Source organism: Lissotriton helveticus, chromosome 6 (genome assembly GCF_964261635.1).
Source record: "Lissotriton helveticus chromosome 6, aLisHel1.1, whole genome shotgun sequence".
NCBI classification, from domain to species: domain Eukaryota; kingdom Metazoa; phylum Chordata; class Amphibia; order Caudata; family Salamandridae; genus Lissotriton; species Lissotriton helveticus.
This window is the reverse complement of record NC_136067.1, coordinates 865647647-865667421: the sequence shown is the minus strand read 5'-3', so window position 1 is coordinate 865667421 and position 19775 is coordinate 865647647.

The window sequence follows — 19775 nt, the reverse complement described above, 5'->3', positions numbered from 1 at the left end:
TGCAGAATATATTGTTCTCCTGAAGGAGTTGAGTTACAAACAATGGAGGAAGATGGTTTGTACAGAATGACAATGATGATGATGGAAGCAGAAGAAACAAAATTGTTTCCTGCATTTGAAGAAAAGGATTTACCTCAAGAGCTAAAGGAAACAGTGAAATCTGAAATATGGGATTTTACTGGGAATGAGATGGGTCTGATGAAAAACGTAGATCCTGTTAAAATTGCATTGAAACAGGGAATAGAATTTCCAAACACTCCACAGTATAAAATGAAAACAGAGACAATTGAAGGTATTACACCTATAATTGAAAAGTTAATCAAGCAAGGTGTATTAAAGGAAATGAAGAGTAGCTCTTGTAATTCACCAATTATGGGAGTTAAAAAGTCTAACGGAACATTTAGGATCGTACAAGATTTGAGAAAGGTTAATCAAATTGTCATTCCATGTTGTCCTGTGGTTCCAAATCCAGCAGTGATTCTATTTCAGATTCCACATGATGCTGAATGGTACACAGTTATTGACCTTTGCAATGCATTCTTTACTGTTCCCTTACACCCAGACAGTTATGAAATCTTTGCTTTCAGATTCCAAGGTAAGACCCTTGGATGGACAAGAATCCCTCAGGGCTATACAGAAAGTCCTTCAATCTTTAATGAATTGTTAAAAAGATCATTAGAAGATTTAGACTTACCAGGTAGGTCTACGCTGGTGCAGTATATTGATGATTTGTTAATAGCTGCAAAGACAAGAGAAAATTGTGTAACAGACACAATAATTCTGTTAAATCGCCTTGCAGAAGAAGGACATAAAGTGTCCCCAGCGAAACTACAGTTTTGCAAACAAGAAGTAAAATATCTTGGTCACAGAATTGCAAAGGGAAAAAGACAAGTAACAATAGAAAGAATAAAAATGATTCAAGCAATGTTACCACCAAGAACGCAAAGACAGGTCAGAATGTTCTTGGGAATGGTAGGTTACTGTCGACAATGGATAAGTGGATTTTCAGTAATTGCAAAACCACTACAAAGACTGACCAAATCAGATGTAAAAGATCCAATTATTCTCAATGATGCTGAGATGGAATCTTTTGAGAACTTGAAAAAGAGCTTATGCCAAGCTCCTGCTTTAGGTATGCCAAATTATGAGAAAGATTTTGAACTGTATTGCAGTGAGAGAGAAGGATGTGCATTATCTGTGTTAATTCAGAGACATGGAAATTTAAAGAAACCTATTGCATACTTCTCTGCAGTTCTTGATCCAATTGCAAAAGCATTACCAGGTTGTTTAAAAGCAGTTGCAGCTACAAGTATCAGCCTTGAACAAAGTGAAGGAATCATAATGGGATTTCCTGTAAAAGTTTTTGTGCCTCATTCAGTTGAAATATTACTGACAAGAGGTAAGACTCAACATTTAACAAGCAGCAGATTGACAAAGTATGAGAAAATCATATTGGGAGCAGATAATGTTTCGATTTCAAGATGTTTGAATCTGAATCCTTCTACATTACTGCCTGATTCCGAAATTGTTGATGACATTGAGACAGAACATGAATGTTTAGATGTCATGGAATTCTGCACTAAACCAAGAAAAGATATCAAAGACAGACCCTTGTCTGAATCGGATTTTGTCTACTTTGTAGATGGCTCATGCTTAAGATCCGAAGGAGGTGTCTTGAAAGCTTCTTACTCAGTTTGTACAGTTGTAGATGTTGAAGAAGCATCATGTCTTGAAGGAGTTCGTTCAGCACAAGTGGCTGAATTGATTGCTTTAATTCGTGCATGTGAAATATCAAAAGATATTAGAGTTACCATCATTACTGATAGTCAGTATGGATACGGAGTTGTGCATGATTATGGACAACTCTGGTCACAGAGAGGATACATGACATCAACAGGATCACCAATTAAAAATGCAGTTTTCATTAGAAGATTAATTGAAGCAATACAATTGCCAAAAGAAATTGCCATAGTCAAATGTGCAGCGCACACTAGAGGAACTGATTATATTTCCAAGGGAAATGCCTTCGCAGATGAAACAGCAAAGTACTGCGCAAGGAAAAATTATTCATATAATCGGGAGAGGAGTAAAGAAACTGATTCAAATTCATTAATGCTAACAACTGTTGTAGAAACATGGCATGAGATTAGAGATTTACAAAACGAAGCAAATGATGAAGAAAAAGACCTATGGTTAAGATCAGATTGTAGACCACGTGAAGAAGATAGAGTGTGGGTTTACAAAGATGGCAGAATAGTCTTACCAAATTGCTTGATTGCTGACATGGCCAGATTATATCATGGTCCTGCACATTTAGGAAGAGATTCTATGGTCAGACTTTTTAGAGAAACATGGTTCAATACCAAATTTAGAACCATTGCAGAATCTTTTTGTCAAAGGTGTTTGTCATGCCAACAAATGAATCCAAACAGAAAATCAGTGGTGGGGACAGGAATAATTGGTCGAGAGGGTGGTCCCTTTACCAGGTTACAAATAGATTTCATTGAAATGCCCTTACACAACTGTTTGAAATATGTACTTGTAATTGTATGCTTATTCTCAAGATGGGTAGAGGCTTTCCCTACACGACATTGTGATTCAATTACAGTAGCAAAACTAATGCTCAGAGAAATCATCCCAAGGTACGGTTTTCCAGTCACTATTGAGAGTGATGGAGGAAGCCATTTTGATAACAAACTGTTGAAGTTAATTTGTGAAGCTTTGAGCATTGAGCAGAAAATACACTGTGCATACAGACCAGAGGCATCAGGTGTAGTTGAACAAATAAATGGAACTATCAAAAACAGAATTGGAAAAATGTGTCTTGAGACAGGTGTTAAGTGGACTGATGCTCTTCCACTTGTTTTGATGTCATTAAGAAGTACACCAGATAAAAAGACAGGTCTGAGTCCTCATGAAATTATAATGGGAAGAGTTATGAGACAAGCTTTTGTACCTGTAGGTAAACTGTTGAGCATAAATGACAGTGCAATTTTGGATTACTGTAAAAGGTTATCTGATATGGTAACTTCTGTGTCTAATCAGGTGGGAACTGAAGCTCAATCAAATGACAAAGTTTTGACACATGATCTGAGACCTGGAGACTGGGTCAGAACGAAAGTACATCGGAGAAGGAATTGTCTGTCTCCTAGATGGCAGAAACCTAGGCAGATAATTTTGATCACTACTAATGCTGTAAAGTGCAGAGGATTGAAACGCTGGATTCATCCAAGTCATACTATTCCAGTACCAACTCCTGAGAGTTCTGATGTTGAAAGTGATACTACAGATGATTCAGATTCTGAAGCAGAAGACAGAACAGAAGGTGAAGTAATTCCAGATTCTGAAGATCGACAAGAAAGTCGACATCTGGAAACTGTGCCAGTGAATGGAAATCTGACAAGAAAAGACTTAGAAATAATTGAAATAGATTCTGAAGGAGAAGAGAATCTGTTAAAAGGAAAGATAACTGAGGATTCGGTTGTCTCTATTGAAGACAAAGAAGCTGAACCAAAGGAAGTTTCAGACCGGGAGAGTATCGAAAGGCAGAGAACAAGCTCTGAAGTAAGGAACAAAAATCCGAAATCTGGGAAGCTAGAGGTAATTGAGGAAGAGGAGGAGAACGAATTACCGAGTACCAGTGATGGAAGACAAAGTGAAGTTCCTGAAGGAGTGAAATTGCCGAATAGAGAAGTTCCTGAGTCAATTGAAATTTCAGACTACGAAACTGAAGAAAGTGACGTGGAGGGTGGAAGTGAAAACGGAAAGAAAAGGACTTGGAAGTCAGAATCAAATAATTCTGAACCAAAGAAGAAATACGTGAGAAAAGCAGACTACTGGCCTGGTGGAAGATTGAGAGTAAGATTGATAAAAAAGCCAATAGAACAAGTTGAAGAAATCAGTAGTCAAAAGAGTCCAGGAAAAGAAATTGGAGTAGGAAGAAAAATTGAAGTAATATCGAGAAAAGGGAAGAGAATAATTAGACCAAACCAGAAATACAAGTCTCCTGAGTGGACTTACTTGGTAATTCCACCTGTTATAGACATATATGATAGTAGTGAAGAAGAAAACGAAATCCAAGAAATTAGTGACAATGATTGAAGTACAGAATTATTGAATTGGCAAAAGGCTGAAGAAATCTTGTTAGTTGACACAAGGTCGAAGAAAAACTGTTTAGTTGAAGAAAACTTATGTATGACATAAGGTCGAAGAAATCTTGTTTAGGGTCATAAAAGAAAAATATATTTTAAAAGGGGGGTGTATATAAATTTTAAAATTTATTTTTATTTTTGAGGCTAAAACTAACCTAAAAATGCCTTACGTTAAGGAGAGCACTTCAAAATGTTCTGTTTTTAAAAGATGCTGTAAGATGACTCTGGTGTGTCTGCTCATTTTAGTTCTGCTCTGGTTAGTACTAGCTGTGATTATCCCTTTAGAAATGAATAGAGAATTACACAAAGTTAACATAACAAGCAAAGCTCTGGTTAGCCAAACTAAACATAGTGCATCTGCAAAAGTTATTGATCATCAGCCTAACATTCATCAAGATAAATCAATAGGTGATTTTTCAAGCAATACATTCACAAAGCTATTGAGTGAATATGTAAAGGTAATGGATGCAAAGGACTGTTATGTCTGTGTTAAGTTACCTGCTTCTGTTTCTGAGGGAGTAACATATAATATGCTTCCTCTCACTTATGCTGTTACATGTAGTGTATTAACTAGTTTATTTTATCAAACTGGTCGTTTAGAATATTACTATTCAAATTATGATGAAATTTTTGCTAATGTTAAGATTGATAATGCTTTAAATAAGCATAAGAAAGCAAAACAATTGAGAGAATATTTCCTTGTTACTAACGAACTCACTTACGAGTATGCTTACAAGAATAATCTAACATGTAAATTAAGTGCTGAAGGAAAGAAATTTTTGAATATGGTTGAGGAGAGAAGAGCAATTTATAAGAGAAATGAATTAGTCAAGCAGACTAAGTCATCCTTCTGGCAAAAAGAGGATGAGAAATTAAATGGCAAAATGCTTGAAAATATTGCAATTCACATAGACAAACCTGTTAGTGGAAAGCTTTGCATTAGAAGAGATAATACACTTTTTGATAATTATTTTGTAGGTGCAAGTAATTGTGAAGATACTTATCAGATTATGGGAGGTTGGGGATTTAAAGGTGGAAAAGATCCTATCTTCCCTGGAATTTATTTTGTTTGTGGCGACAAAGCCTACTACAACCTTCCAGACCATTGGTATGGAACTTGTTATGTGGGAATTGTTTTTCCTAAAGTGTTTCATGTTGACAGAGATTCAGAAGGATTGTTTAAAATTCATAATTATGTAAATAGAGCTAAAAGAGAAACTTTTACTGAAGTTCTGGGAGATATTTTTCAAGCTGTAATACCTTTTGTTGGTATAACCCTAAATGCAGGGAGAATCAGAAAATTGTCCACTATAGTTGATAGATTATCAACAGACACTGCTGATGGATTTCAATTAGTGAATGTTGAAGTTATTGCAATTAGATCCATGGTAATTCAAGACCGTATTGCTTTAGACATACTCTTAGCAAAAGAGGGAGGAGTCTGTGGCATTTTACATATCCAACATTGCTGTACATATATACCGGATGAAAGTAAGAATATTGAAATGTATATTAAGAATATTACACAAATGCATTCAGAGATAATTCCTTTAGAAGAAGAAGATTTTACAGGGAAACTTTCAAAAAGGTTTCAAGCAATTAAAAACTGGTTTCATAATATCGGAAGTTCAATTCTTGGCAAGATTCTGGCACCTTTGATTATAATAGTATTCATTTTTATTTTGACTAAAGTAGGTTGTTTGTTACATAAAAGAAAGAAACAGTTGAAGGAAAAGAAGAGAATCTATAAACTCAGAAAAGAAGAGGAAAGGGAGATCGAGTTACAGGAGTTACATAGAGAGCGTCATATTAATTGCAAAGATTATGCTGAAACAGACTTTTAGGTTTACTAATACAATTGAATTTGAATCGATTTCTTAAAAATTTAATTTACCAAAATTTTGAGTGCTGGTGTGGTGATTTGTTAATCACCAGATGAGGGAGTTGATGGAGCGAGACAGAAAACAAAATTTTGTTTAAACTCGCAAAGTCACATTTCCATAACATGAATAAAATTATTAATGATTTGTGATATGTCGTGCTAATACAACTTAGATTAAAACTTTACACGTGGGGGGACTAACATGTGTGCTCATAAACGTGCATATTTGTTGCATCTTTTTGTTTGTGCAAAATAATAAAATAATTTATTGTTTTCGTTTTTGTCATTACTAACTGCTGCAAACTTAAAAGAAGCATGTGCTTGTTTTGCTTTTCCTTGTCTGTGTGATGTCATTTCTACTATTCTAGGTGCATATGGGTCTCATAGAAAAACGGAGACTGGTAAATATAAACGCTGCTTTATTTGTTTGCAATGGCTAGGTAACATTTTGATTAATCGGGTGGGTTAATTAATTAGTAAACCATGGGGTGGATACAGAATCTACATTATTTCTTACATTAATACTTTTCTTGTGTTTGTTTTATACTAGAAAACATAAGTTGCCTGCTTTTGGGCCTAGTCATTTGAGCCGCAGAAAAAGAGCTGATCTATAATTCTGCAGAAAGTCACGAGACGCCCATTCTGAATTAAAACGTTTATTGAAGCTGCATTCACAAAGCAAAAACTGATGAGCTGACATCATTCTGTCGGACATGGCCAAGGTCGAAAGTGAACATTTTGTCAGTCCTTAACTTGGCATCCGCGGAAGTTGTACTGAAAGTCTATGGAAGCTGCGAGGATGACTTAATACAAAGTTGCAATCGCAGGAAGCTTCTGGCTTCACGTGGAAGAGACAATGGTCTTTGTAAGACATGATTTTGTGGAACTTTTTTGAGAATCTGGTGACATGTCACTTGTCACTCTCAGCCAATGGGACGTCGAGGATTTCTGAAAACTTTCCTTTGCTAGTTTAGTTAGCGTAGAAAGGTATAAAAAGTCATGCCCTTAGGGTTGGGCTGGCTGCTATTTTCTGACTTTCCGATGAGGGTGATGTGCTGCTGGACTTTGCGTGGAGCACGTAAGAATCCTCAAAGATCTTTACTTTAATTTCTGTCTATTTAGCTCAGTTAGGGAAATAGGTTTTAGAAATGCTAAACTTTATATAATTTCTTTAAAATTGATTCAATTGCTTAAATTGTATTTTTTTCATATTTCTTACCATCATGCTTGCTATATTGCAAATAAAATTTCATTTATAAAACTTTCAACTTATATACCATAATTTAGAAAATAAATTCTTACTTTTGACAAACAAGCTGGTCTTGGTTATTCAGAAGTATTGGTTACCATTAGCTAGATCACGTCGCCTATGGTGGTCGTTTAAATGGTTGGGTTTTATTCTAATGACAATATTCTTTCTGCAAATGTATAAATATGTATATAGTTTGTAGATAATGTGTATATAGATTTATTCTGACCACCTGATTCAGTAGGCCCCAAATATATCAGGTTCATAAATGGGTCCATATTTAATATAGAATTTTGTTTATAGGTTATGAAGTTGGGTAGCGTAGTTTATGATATATTTTCTATAGCCCGCTGGATCACTATCCCAGAGTCTGCCCTGCAATAGCTATGTAAACTGGAACAAGCACAACCCTTTTTTACACTTGACTCTCAGTAGTAGTGGGGGAGTGCAGTCACAGGCTTCTCAGGGAGTTTCATGTGGGATTCAGCAATCTGTACCACCACAGCGCAATACGATCAATGCCCAGCCCAGTGTATCTCTTGGTAAAAAAAAAGTCAACTCCTTTATTACAAAGAAAACCAAGCAACCTCACATACAATAATACCCAATTTACAGGTGTGAGTCTTTATGGATCAAGTGTCCTTCTCTGGCTAGATCTGCTACCTCTTGACCCGTCCCTCATGAGTCCCCCAGATTCAGAGCTTGACGTACTGCCTATGGGTGCAACTTGTGCTCCCCCCCATTTCGTCTTAGCACTCGGTCTATAGGGCCTTTTTTATTTATTCAAACATTCTTTATTGAAATGATAAAGAATGATTCAAGCTGATTCCACATAGTAACTGCATACACAAAAACCTAAAGTATGACTACAAGTAAGAAGATAAAGAGAGTGTCTCTATAAACCACCTGGAGAGCCAATGGTCCCAGGCGTGGGGAGAGTCCAGCAGGAGGGACCTGCACAAATATCAAAGTGATCTGTCAGGGTCCAGGAATAAGATGAGAAAGGATATGCCTAGTCCTTGGAACACCTGAGTGGGGAAGTGGTCATCAGGAGGAAGGCTCCCTGGGAAAGGGGCCAGGGGGAGGAATTGGAGAAGTGTGGCGGGGTACCGAAATGGCACCCTGTCATGGCAACAAGAAGGTAGGGAGACAACACACAGCAGTAAGAAATTTAAGGCAGCCCGCAGTGGGATAACCCAGCAGTCAGGTGACAATACAAGAGGCTGGTAGGAACCAGGCGGGCTTTAGAGGTAATAGCCCTGTGCGGGGCCCTCTCCATGGACACTCCATGGAAGCGGGGCTTGGGGAAGCATAGGAGACAAGTCAGGGTATGGGGAGCCGTGAAGTGGGTCAGGAGGTGACTAGGGGCAGCAATAGCATAGGGTGGCTACCAGGAGGGGGGGCCAGACAGTGGAAAGGGTGTGGATCAGAGATCTTGAAGAAAGGTTTCCCATGTGTCCAGGGATCTGTCATAATAGTCGGTAAGTCTGCAAATGATCCTCTCAAAAGCAGCAAACTTGAACAATTCTTGCAGCCTGGTCTCAAATGTCAGAAAGGAGTGTAATCTCCAAAGTCTCAGGACACCTAGACTGTTTGTGATGGCTGGACAATGGGAAAAGTCATGAAGGAGAGTAAACTGCACTTTCAACACCCCAGCGAGAGGCATTGCCTGTCTAATTGTTGTGGTGCCAGAGGACTAGTAGCCTGAAAGAGCAGGGCATTCCCAGAGGAGGTAAGCAATGTTCCCTCCATTGAGCAGCACCTCCAATATTTTGCAGATGGGTGAAGGGAGGACCTACAGAGCCACAGAGGTGACCAATGCCAATGATTCAGTAACTTGAAATATCTGAATTTGAGTTGGACATCCCTGAGGCACTTATCATGGTCGGTGAGCAGCTCTCCCCAGTTGGCACCTGAATATGTAACCTGGAACCTGTCCATTCACCATTCCTGCAGGGAGTGGGTCAGCGGAATAGATTACAGGCGGTCGACCATGACACGGTACAGCCCTGATACTGTCCCTTTACAGGGGCCCCACTTCCGGTGGTAGTCCATCAGTGGTAAAGAAGGCAGAACTCGCAGAAAAGAATGCAAGGCATGACGAAGAGAGTGCTAAAAGTGATGGTAGTTCCAGAAGTGGCTCGGGAGGAGGCCAAACTGTTTCTGTTGCCTAGGCCCATTTTATCACTCACCAACTTCATAGGAATAGTCCAGGCCACATACAGCCCTCCTACAGCAGTTGCACTTTAATTATAGCAGGGAGCTTTGAACCAGCATACTACAGTCTTTGGGGGGGCTGTGCATCACTTTCCTCTGAAGGCTACAGCAGTAACTGAGGCTTCCTTCCATGACCCTATTGCTGGATGTTGGTAGTGGATCTCTGCTCACGCTCGGGTCACTCTGGCACTCTGGTGAGTACTTGGCACTTCAACAGCAACAGGTCCACAGATGATTGTTCTTCAGTGCAGCCATCACCAGGAATGATCTTTGGAATGTAGGGCCTTGAGGTAAACACTTTGATTGTTCACAAGGCACTCCAGGGGCATCTCTCAGGTCACTAGGGCTTCATGAGTGGTCCTAGCCAAATGGCTTACTTTAACAGTGCAGCAAACATGCTGCCTACTTGTAGGGCTTACAGGCTACTCACACATGTTTATCGCGGCTTCAGTCAATCCCACTACTAGGGTACGCTGCTCCAGCTGCCATTGTAACTATGATGGGGATAAATGACGAAGATCACACTGCCTGGCACGGCAGTATCACAATTCCTTCTGCTCAGCTGCTTAGTGAGACTTTATCAGATGGATCCTACGCCTAGGTCAATTATGGCAGTCACTTCCATGATGAGCAATTCCTGCAGATTTGGCACTTCCTGTTCCCCCACTTAGCAACTAAAGGTATGTCTTTCCAACAAATAATGCATCAACAGCATCACAAGAGGAATTCATATTTGAAAGGGTAAAAAAGTATCATGTAGGTTTAGGGACACTTTTAAGACTTAGTCCAGCTCCATCAATGTTACCTGCAAAAATTAAGGACAACTCCCTGCCCCTCTTATATATCATTTAGATATATTCTCCCTTACCATGAACATGATTGGACTGTATAGATCAACTCAACGTCATAAGAAACAACAAATAGATTGTGATAAGTTAACAGTAGGAAAGTGGAGTGTTATGTGATATGGCTGGGTGTCCTTAACGTAATATTATCACAATACCCGAAATATTGTCCTTGGATTCACACTAATAAATCTTTAGCTCAGTACTGGTAGAGTGGCAACGAGAAGGCAGGATTTACTAGAGGAACACGTGTTAAGCATTTCAGAGTACCAACATGGACATAAGTAATTGACATGACTCTAGAGAAATCTGACACCAATTTATAAAAATAGAGTGCATTTTAATCTTAATTGACACACCAAAATGAACAGGGTATCATACATATAACCGGAGTGTTAGACCAGTTGTCCCTAGGGCGGTCTTCCCGCAAATGTTTTGCTTTTGCTTTCATGTTCTGCTGAATCTTATTGTTGGCCTTAGGACTCTGAGCACTTTACCACTGCTGAACAGTGCTATACCGTGTGTACTTCTTTCCTAAACATGTGTGTAATTGGTATATACAAGTTTGGCACATTTAATTTACCTGTAAATTCCTTATAAAGTGGTGTACTATATACCCTGGCCCTGTGTGCTAAATGCTACTAGTAGGCTTGCTGAACTGTTTGTGCCAACCATAGAAGCAGCCTTTCAAACCTGTCTCAGGCCTACCACTGCAGCACTTGTGTGTGCAGTTCACTGCCACTTTGACTTGGCATTTAAAAATACTTGCCAAGCCTTAAATGTCCCTTTTCTTAAACACGAGCAACCCCTAAATTAGGCCCTATGTAGCCCTAAGGACAGGGTTCTGTGTAAGTAAAAGGTAGGGCATGTACTTTTATGTTTTGCATGTTCTGGTAGTACCAAACCGCAAAATTTGTTTTTTCACTACTGTGAGGCCTACCCATCTCATTGGTTAATCTTGGGAAATCCTAAATATACTTTTAAGCTGTAATTCCTGATCAAAGAAGAGTTGCCAGTTCATGTTTTATATCCTTGGAACAGTAATGATAAATGCTGCTTTCTGGTGAAGTTGGATTTAACATTACTGTTTGAGAAATTTCACTTTTGGAAAGTGGACATTTCTCTGCATTTAGCTGCTCTGTGTGCCTTGCAGTCTATCTCGCATACACGTTTCGGGTGGGTGACAGCTACCCTTTGTGCATTCCCTCTAGACAGCCACTAACGCAGGAAGGCTAGGTGTGTTTGAGTATCATTCTACCAATATCTGCATTCTATTGGCCCCTCCGTGGCAGGATGAAAGGGAAGGGATAACACTTCACTGAATAGGTAGTGTCCTGTCCCCACACAATGGGCTGATTCACCCCCATAGATAGCTTGGTAGACAGGACGGATACTTGTGCAACTCAAAGACCACTTTTTTAAGTCGCCCTCACTTCAAAGGCACATTTTGGTATAAGTAATGAGTCTCTCACTCCCTAAAGTTAGACACTACTAAACTTGTAACAGAAGCTCTGAGAGAAGAACTGCTTAACCCCTTCCATGCTCATGACGAGCTCAGCTCGTCATGCAGCACAGTGCTCCTGTGCTGATGACGAGCTGAGCTCGTCATGACCACACCCGGTTGTATTGCTGTCCAGCACAGCAGGGGAATCGCTCTAGCAGCGATGCGGTTAAAGGACCCAGGTGATCTAGAAGGCCTTTTGCCCTGTTGCCTGCTGCTCTCTGACTTTGCTGAAGGAGACTCAGACTCTGCCTTTTTTCCAAGTGTGCTCCAAGGGCTTGTCGGATTGCCTCTTGTTGCTTGAGACTCAGTGATATCAGAGTCTCTACCCCTGCACCTGTGCCTGGTTCACTGGAAGGGGACCCAGATACTTGCAACATAGCCATAGACGAATCTCCTGTCTGCATCTAGCAGAACTGGTGCATCAGCCTGGTTGTGGGAGTAAAATTAATGATTCGCTCTCTGAACAAACTAACTGCCTCAAAAGCCTGACGCATTGCTGTCCCTGTGTGGAAATAATCAACTCAGCTTAAACCTGCGGGATCGACATTGACGCATTTTGCAGTTGTGACCAGGAAATGTACTTTGTTCACTGGGGCCTGCGTGGGCCCTGTAGCAGGCCAGCGCTTCATAGCAGTTGGCCCAAACTTTGACTTTGCTGTGGTCCAACGGAACCTCAAATAACCCCAAAGTGCTATTTACTTCTAAGTGCTAGTTTGCACCTATTCTTTTGGAATTCAATATCTTAACTTCTATACTTTATTTTGTTTGTTTTGGTCTTGTTTTATGACGAATATAATCATCCAGTGTTCTAAACATTTGTGAAGTCTTTTGTGGTGTAGTCATTGTGTTACTGTGTTTGTGGGTGTGTTGCACATATTCTTTATACATTGCCGTTCTCGATAAACCTGACTGCTATCTGCCAAGCTACCAGAGGGTGAGCACAGGCTATTGTTTAGTGTGTACTTTGCTTACCCTGACTAGAGTGGTGGTTCCCTCCTGGTCTGGGTATGTTCCTCAGCCAATCAAGAATCCCAGTTCTAACACAGAGTTATCGATGATTTTTGAAGCAATATTAAATTAGTGCAGTAAAATACATAGACAAAATACCATTGCAATCAGTGCAGTAAAATACATAGACACAATAACATTGCAGTCAATGGCAAAACCCACAAGTGACAATAAGTCACTTTCAGGTCAAGTTACTTGGAACCCTTATGGAAGTATGGTCATGTGGACCCCAGGACCAGGCCACAATAGTCAGAATAATTTTACATAGCCCTTGGAGTCCAGGTGCAGAGTTGTTCTGGCTGTTCCTGGTGCTGAACAGAAGCCGCTGATTGTACGGTGCAACAAAATACAAAAACACGCTGTACAGAGCTGCTGGCATCAGATGATGGTTGTGCAGTGTTCTCTGTAGCTTCTGCATAGAATGTGGGGATCGGTTACCAGACTGGTGGCCAGCAAGCCTTCCAGTACGGGTGAGTAACATAGCACCTTGAGACTTTGACCTGAGACTTCAGGGCAGGTGAGAGTACCACTCCCACAATGCACTGGACCACCTGGATTTGGGCAATCCCTTGGACTGCCCGATGCCCAGTGACTCTTTAGATCCAGTGAACGTTTTATCTGCAGTTTTCAGGCACTAGTGCCACTAGTCCAGTGGAGACTAAGGGTGCTTCTGACTACCACAAATGTCACTCTCTGTGTGAGTGTTGAGTTTTGTCGAAGGACGAGGCTCTTTCACTCAGTTCGAAGTTTGTTGCCTGAGGGACAAAGCATCCCTCTTTTGCTTTGTGCTAGTGGGCAAAATCCTGTTTTCAGCGACATGGGTCTCCTCCTGGTTCTTCCTTATAGTAAGTTGTTCAAAGCTGAGGTTCTGGTGTCAAGGGGATCCCTTAAATCGTAGATTTAGAGGTTTTGAGGTGTGGGAACTAGTAGCCAATGGGCAGCAGCCCCTACAAATAGTTTGCTTCTGAGGTGGTCACATCCAGTGGTGTAGGTCACCTTTTCTACCCAGAACCCACTATTTCTGCCCTCCTAAAGATGGCATAATTCAATTGTATGTGTATAGACCAGACTGACTACCCTAGAGATGTGGCCAACCTACCTGGGGGTGTACACCACCTGCATAGCTAATTTCCTGTCTTGCTCTGGTACAAGCACACCTGTGGCCAGGGGAGGGCAGTTTCCTCCACAGGGGACAGTCCAGAAGCATATCACTGGTGGTCTAGCCTCTGAAGCTCATGGCTCTGATGTGCCAATTCACTAGCCATTTGGGGAGGAGGGAAGTGTGACCTGCTTCCTGTCCAGCCTTTCTTTCTGACTTCTAGGAGGGATCACATTGCCCGGCAAGTGGTCAGAATCTGATCTTGGTGGCAGGAGGCACAGGAAAGCACACGTTGATCAGCCACAACACAGTAAAGCTGGGGGCAACCAGGGGGTTACCTCTAAGGTGCCCACTGTGCGCATTCAACATTAACCGGGGGACGAGAATCATATCAGGGGTCAGAAGGCACATTGTTTTGATACCAAATATGGAGCTGCCAATCTTGAGGGTTCCCTATTGGCAGTGCATGTTGTCCAATAGATTGCTAACACATATGGTGGTCTCCAATGGGGAACACTACTATAGGGACATATAGGCTTCCACTTACATGACCACACCTTTAATATAATGCACCCTGCCTCCTGAGCTGAGGAGGCCTTCCTTAGCGGTGCCTTACATACATTAAAGGCAGTGTATGTTACTGTGCCACACATGTTGGGCACACAATTGATTTCAAGCAGTTTGCACTGCTCCTTAAATCTGCAATGGCAGGTTTGCTCTCAGTAAGTTGCATAGGCCGCCCAGTGTGGCATTAACTCGTAATGCAGCCCTGGATACCATGGGTCAATTATGACAGAATACCTCAGGGCTAACATAGCCCCTAACGGCCTACTCATCACCCTGACCCTTAGAATCTTCATGGAAGACATTACTCTCCACAGGGAATGGTCGAAAATTGCATGGAAATGCACACACGATTGTCTCGTCCTTATCGCCAACAGAAGCCTCTCAGATGCCCTTCTTACTCAGATTACAGTAGCAGAGAATTCACTAAAAAGAGGCATAACTGTCACAGCTTTTAACTCCGGCTGAGCAGAGATTAACGAGGAAATACATTTGCACAAAGTGTATCTCACCCAGCAGAGAATCAATAAACTGTAGAAATATGTTAAGCGATTTGACCGAGAGAAGGTATACTTTTACATGAAGGAGGACTATCAATTCTCTGCGAATAACACATCATCTTATGAGAGCTCAACCGGCTTTTCCAGGAGGTTGGGTTCGGTGAGCAGTGATTCCAGCCACGAATACAGGAAGAACTTTAACAGACAGAGGTGTAAATTCAGCAACCATCCACCCCCCCTCTTTGCTAATTTTCCAATGGACCCGTGCCAGCAGAATATGTTCTCAGGACAATGGATGGAACTTCCCCCATTTTGGAATGTACAGCCTGGACACCCCCAACAATTCCCGAACCCCCCTTTTTCCAACTGAGGGAGGGGCAGAGGAAGAGGAAGAAGAAGTGGCACATCCAACAAAGTCCACTGGCAGGAACCAGAAGCCCAGATGCTACTGAGGAGCAAGACAACGGGACCCAAATACTCGTAGTCAACCTCACTTCCGGACAACTAGATGAAAATGAATTTTGCCTTTTGGAGAAGGGCCTTGGATTTGTCCCCCCCCCCGTGAGAAGACACATTCCACCTCCACCAGGAACTACATCAATTCTTCAGCAACATCAGACAAACCCTACACCCCGTAAGAAGGCACAGGATTATGGAATGAGTAATGTTTTATGCCCCCAACAGCAACCACCCCTAAGAAAATACTTAGTTTTGAACAGGCTATCCCTAAAGACTTAGCACTTACAAAGGGACCCCCTCCATTCAACAATATTTCTAAATCAGAGAGAAATCTCTTCAGAGGGATTCCAAACGACACGACCATTGTGGTAAAACCAGCTGACAAAGGCGACGCCATCGTTCTACAGGATGTGACCACCTACCACGACGAATGCCAACAACATTAGGCAGACACACAATACTACCTTCCGATCGAAACGGATCCCACCGAACGCCTGACCGTCAAAATAAAAGGACTCACCACAGAGGCCGAGACGGAGGGATGGATTACCAAACAAGAGGACAATTTGCTGAGTAACGAACAACCTCGGATACCATATTTCTACACTCTCCCCAAAATTCACAAGGGAGCCAATCACCCAACTGGGCGCCCTATTGTATCAGGCATTGAGTCATTCCTGGAACTCTTAAGCAAATTCTGTGGCTTCTTTCTGCGACCAATCGAAATGAAGACCCACACATTCCCAAAAGACACTACAGATGTTCTCAATCTTATACAAACCTTTCCATCACCTGAGAAGATACACCAACGGGTGACATTGGACATTGATCCTTATATACCAATATTCCCCAGGACCCTACTCTAGAAGCCCTGGAGGGCATTCTTCAACAGGAGGACTCATGGCCTTTCAAGAACACCCACCACATTCATCGTTGAATGTGTATACCTAGCACTCAAAGAAAATTTCTTTAAGTTCCAAGACCAACTCTATCACCAGATACAAGGCACATGCATGGGTAGCACCTTCTCCCCTAGCCTGGCCTGTATCTACACGGCTACTTTTGAAAGCAAATACATCAAACATGAGAGCAACACTTTTCACAACAACATATTACTGTGGTGTCGTCATATTGACAACATTTTACTTGGAGTGGCAACTCAGAAACTTGTGTATCATTTTGCGATTGGGTCAATACATTGGACCCATATCTAAAATTCCCCAACACCGATCAGAGAGTTCCATACCATTTCTTGACCTATCAATCTCAATTCAAGAAGGTCAACTTTACACAACAAAATATAAGAAACCAACTGAAAGAAATAGCTTGTTACACTATGAAAGCCACCATCCAAAATCCCTTAGGGATAAACTACCAGTAGGTCAGTTCCTCCGCTTACGTTGTAACTGTAATACTATCAATGAATATGAGAGGCAGACATCCCACCTGAGATCCAACTTTTAGGACTGCCACTACCCACACAAGGTGATACACCAGGCCTACAAGTGGGCCAAAATCAACCACAGGGAGAATTTGTCAGAAAGTAGGGAGAGAAATGCAACTGACACATTAACATGCCTAACGGCCTTCACCCTCTTCCAACAAAATACAGAAAGTCATCAGAAAACACTGGAGGATCCTTAATAAAGGAAATTTCACTCCCGGACCCACTCCACTAATTGCTTACAAACGCACATAAAATCTGAAGGACCTCTCCGTTCCCCACGCATTAGGCAACCCTTACTATGGGCCCTTCCACCAGTCTAGGGTCATTTCCCATGTGGGTCTTGCACAGTGTTCCCCCTGACCACTACAACAAAAAGCAGAGGCCATGGCAACAAAAACGGCACAGGCATTGCAACACCAGAAACTGTGTCTACCTGATTATGTGCCCCTGCCATCTTCGCTATGTGGGGATGACAACAAGACCTAACAAGATATGGATCTGAGAGCACCACAGTATATTTCGCTGCAGGAAAACTAACATCAGGATGTGCACACACTTCCTTGAGGCACACCACACATCAGACAGTTTGCGTTGGACCGTTATCGACTCTAACCCTAACTGGCCAGCAAGAACCCTGTTCACACAGAAACAGCGCTGAGTTATCTGTTGATGATCCAAGATTGAGGGACTGAATGATGACATACCCTGGGCAGAACTCATCAACTGATTCCTCTCCCCAAGTCCCCCCCTCCCCATAGCTAAACGCCTGAGCACCAGACAACATATTAGGTGTACTTGTAACCTTCTGGCATTTAGAAAAGGCCGTTAAAACCCATCTTTTTTGTTAGACTGCTCTGCTATATGATTACCACTTTTCCATCTGTTGTGGCTGTCTCTACTACCTCTCAGGTAAGCGCCGGGACGTCCCTTTGCTGGGGCAGCCGTGCGCTATAGAAAATCATATAACATAACATAACATAACTTGCACCCCCATATGACCTTGCCAACATCACAAATATAGATACATGACATTATATTCATCTCCCATGTGACCCTATTTGCCGTGAAACACGTTAATCTAACAGGAGTCCACCCGCGGTGTGAGGAGATGGTTGATAGGGGGTTGCCAACAAGAACACAACTGCCAAGCTTGGTCCTGCGTCTAAGCTCCACACTTATGGTGAATACCACTTGGTCAGTCCTTATCAACATCCATATAACTTCTGCATATTATCTGACTAATGGTACCTTGTGTAGCCCATACTAACTCTTCCATGACATCAAATGAGTAAGAGCATCATTATAACATTTTTGTAATATAATATTTTATCTAAACCCTTTGGGCAACATAAGTACCCCATTGTACCTTTTCACTGTTTCTTTTATCTCATTTCGTGTATTTGAAATGGAACAGTAACAATAAACACCTAGACTTAACCGGTTTGAATCCTGAGTGCCATGATGGTCCGTCTTGACAGCACTAGTGGGTGACGCTGACCTAGGCTCACCTAGTTAACAAGGAGTCAGACCTGCACCACGGCCGCCCTCCAATAATCTCCCATACAAATACTGGCTCCCGAGTGCCGTCAAACTACCGGCGACAAAGCGGATGCGGCAGGTATCCATGTGGTATTTCAGAAGGTTATTGTGAGTACTTCCCTCTTCCCCCTGACTGTAGCTGGCAAGACTAAGCTCCAACCTTAGGGGCACTGGCAGCAACTATTCAACCCTCCATCGCTCTGTCATCCCTCAATTCCTTTTTAGGTAATCTTTTGAGCGGCTTCCACCGCCGCGGAGGCTGCCGTGAATAATACTTAGAGTAGGGTCTTAATGTTTTTATGTGTTTATGTTTTGTTAACTATTCACAGTGTACTTATGCTTACTCACCCCCTCACACCAAGGGGCTCGATCACTTGTCATAGTTGCGCATTGTTAAGTGCACTTTGAATTATACTAAGATTTATCAAGTCGGCTACAATTACGTATGAAATGTACTAGCGGGCCGGTGTCTTTAAGCTCAAAACATGATAATTGACTCCCCACTCGTAACACCACAAGGATATACCCAACTGACATGGTTCTTGTTTATTTCTTTAGGTTGGATTCACACATTAATGTGGCCAATAACGAGTGGGTGCAGAGCCGCCCAGACCACATGCCTGAATCAGGGTAACATTACAGGGCATATTGTGTGCTTCTATTTTCAGACCCCTTTATGATTATGATTTCTTCGCGACAAAAACACCCACGGTCCTGACGAAAAGCCATAGGATTCACTAGGGACCATCTAGGCATGAAGCATGTCGACCTGATTAGACCTAACCCACCACCCATCACATCGATTTCTCACTCGGAAATTACAAAAAAAAGAAACACACCCTCCTCATTGACAACGTGGTACTGTTCTCTTTTACCTGTTTTTAACTATACGGTTATGGACCTCAGAGTAAATACATTGGAAGGTACCAGTACATTATTTTTAACCCACTTGCACCAATCCCCACACACCCACACTTACCACTGCGGCTTTCCTCTGAAAAGATCTCCGACAAAGAGCCCTCTCGCGGAGCCCATGGGGTTCTGCAGCGCAACCCCCACAAGGAGCAAAACGCCCAAAAATGAAGCATGACACCCGTAAAGGTGTGCTAAGGCAATTCTCCAAATAGGAGGAATTCCCTTTCTGTATCCAACCTTTAACTACTCATGTAGATAGATACCTCTTCACTAATACCTTTAGCTGAAGATGGGCCTAGCAATCTTTATTAGGAACAGTGACCCTCCAAGTGATTTACACAGCCCTGGGTACCCCTTTACCACCAATTCAGTGGGTACCCCAGGTACCATGTACTA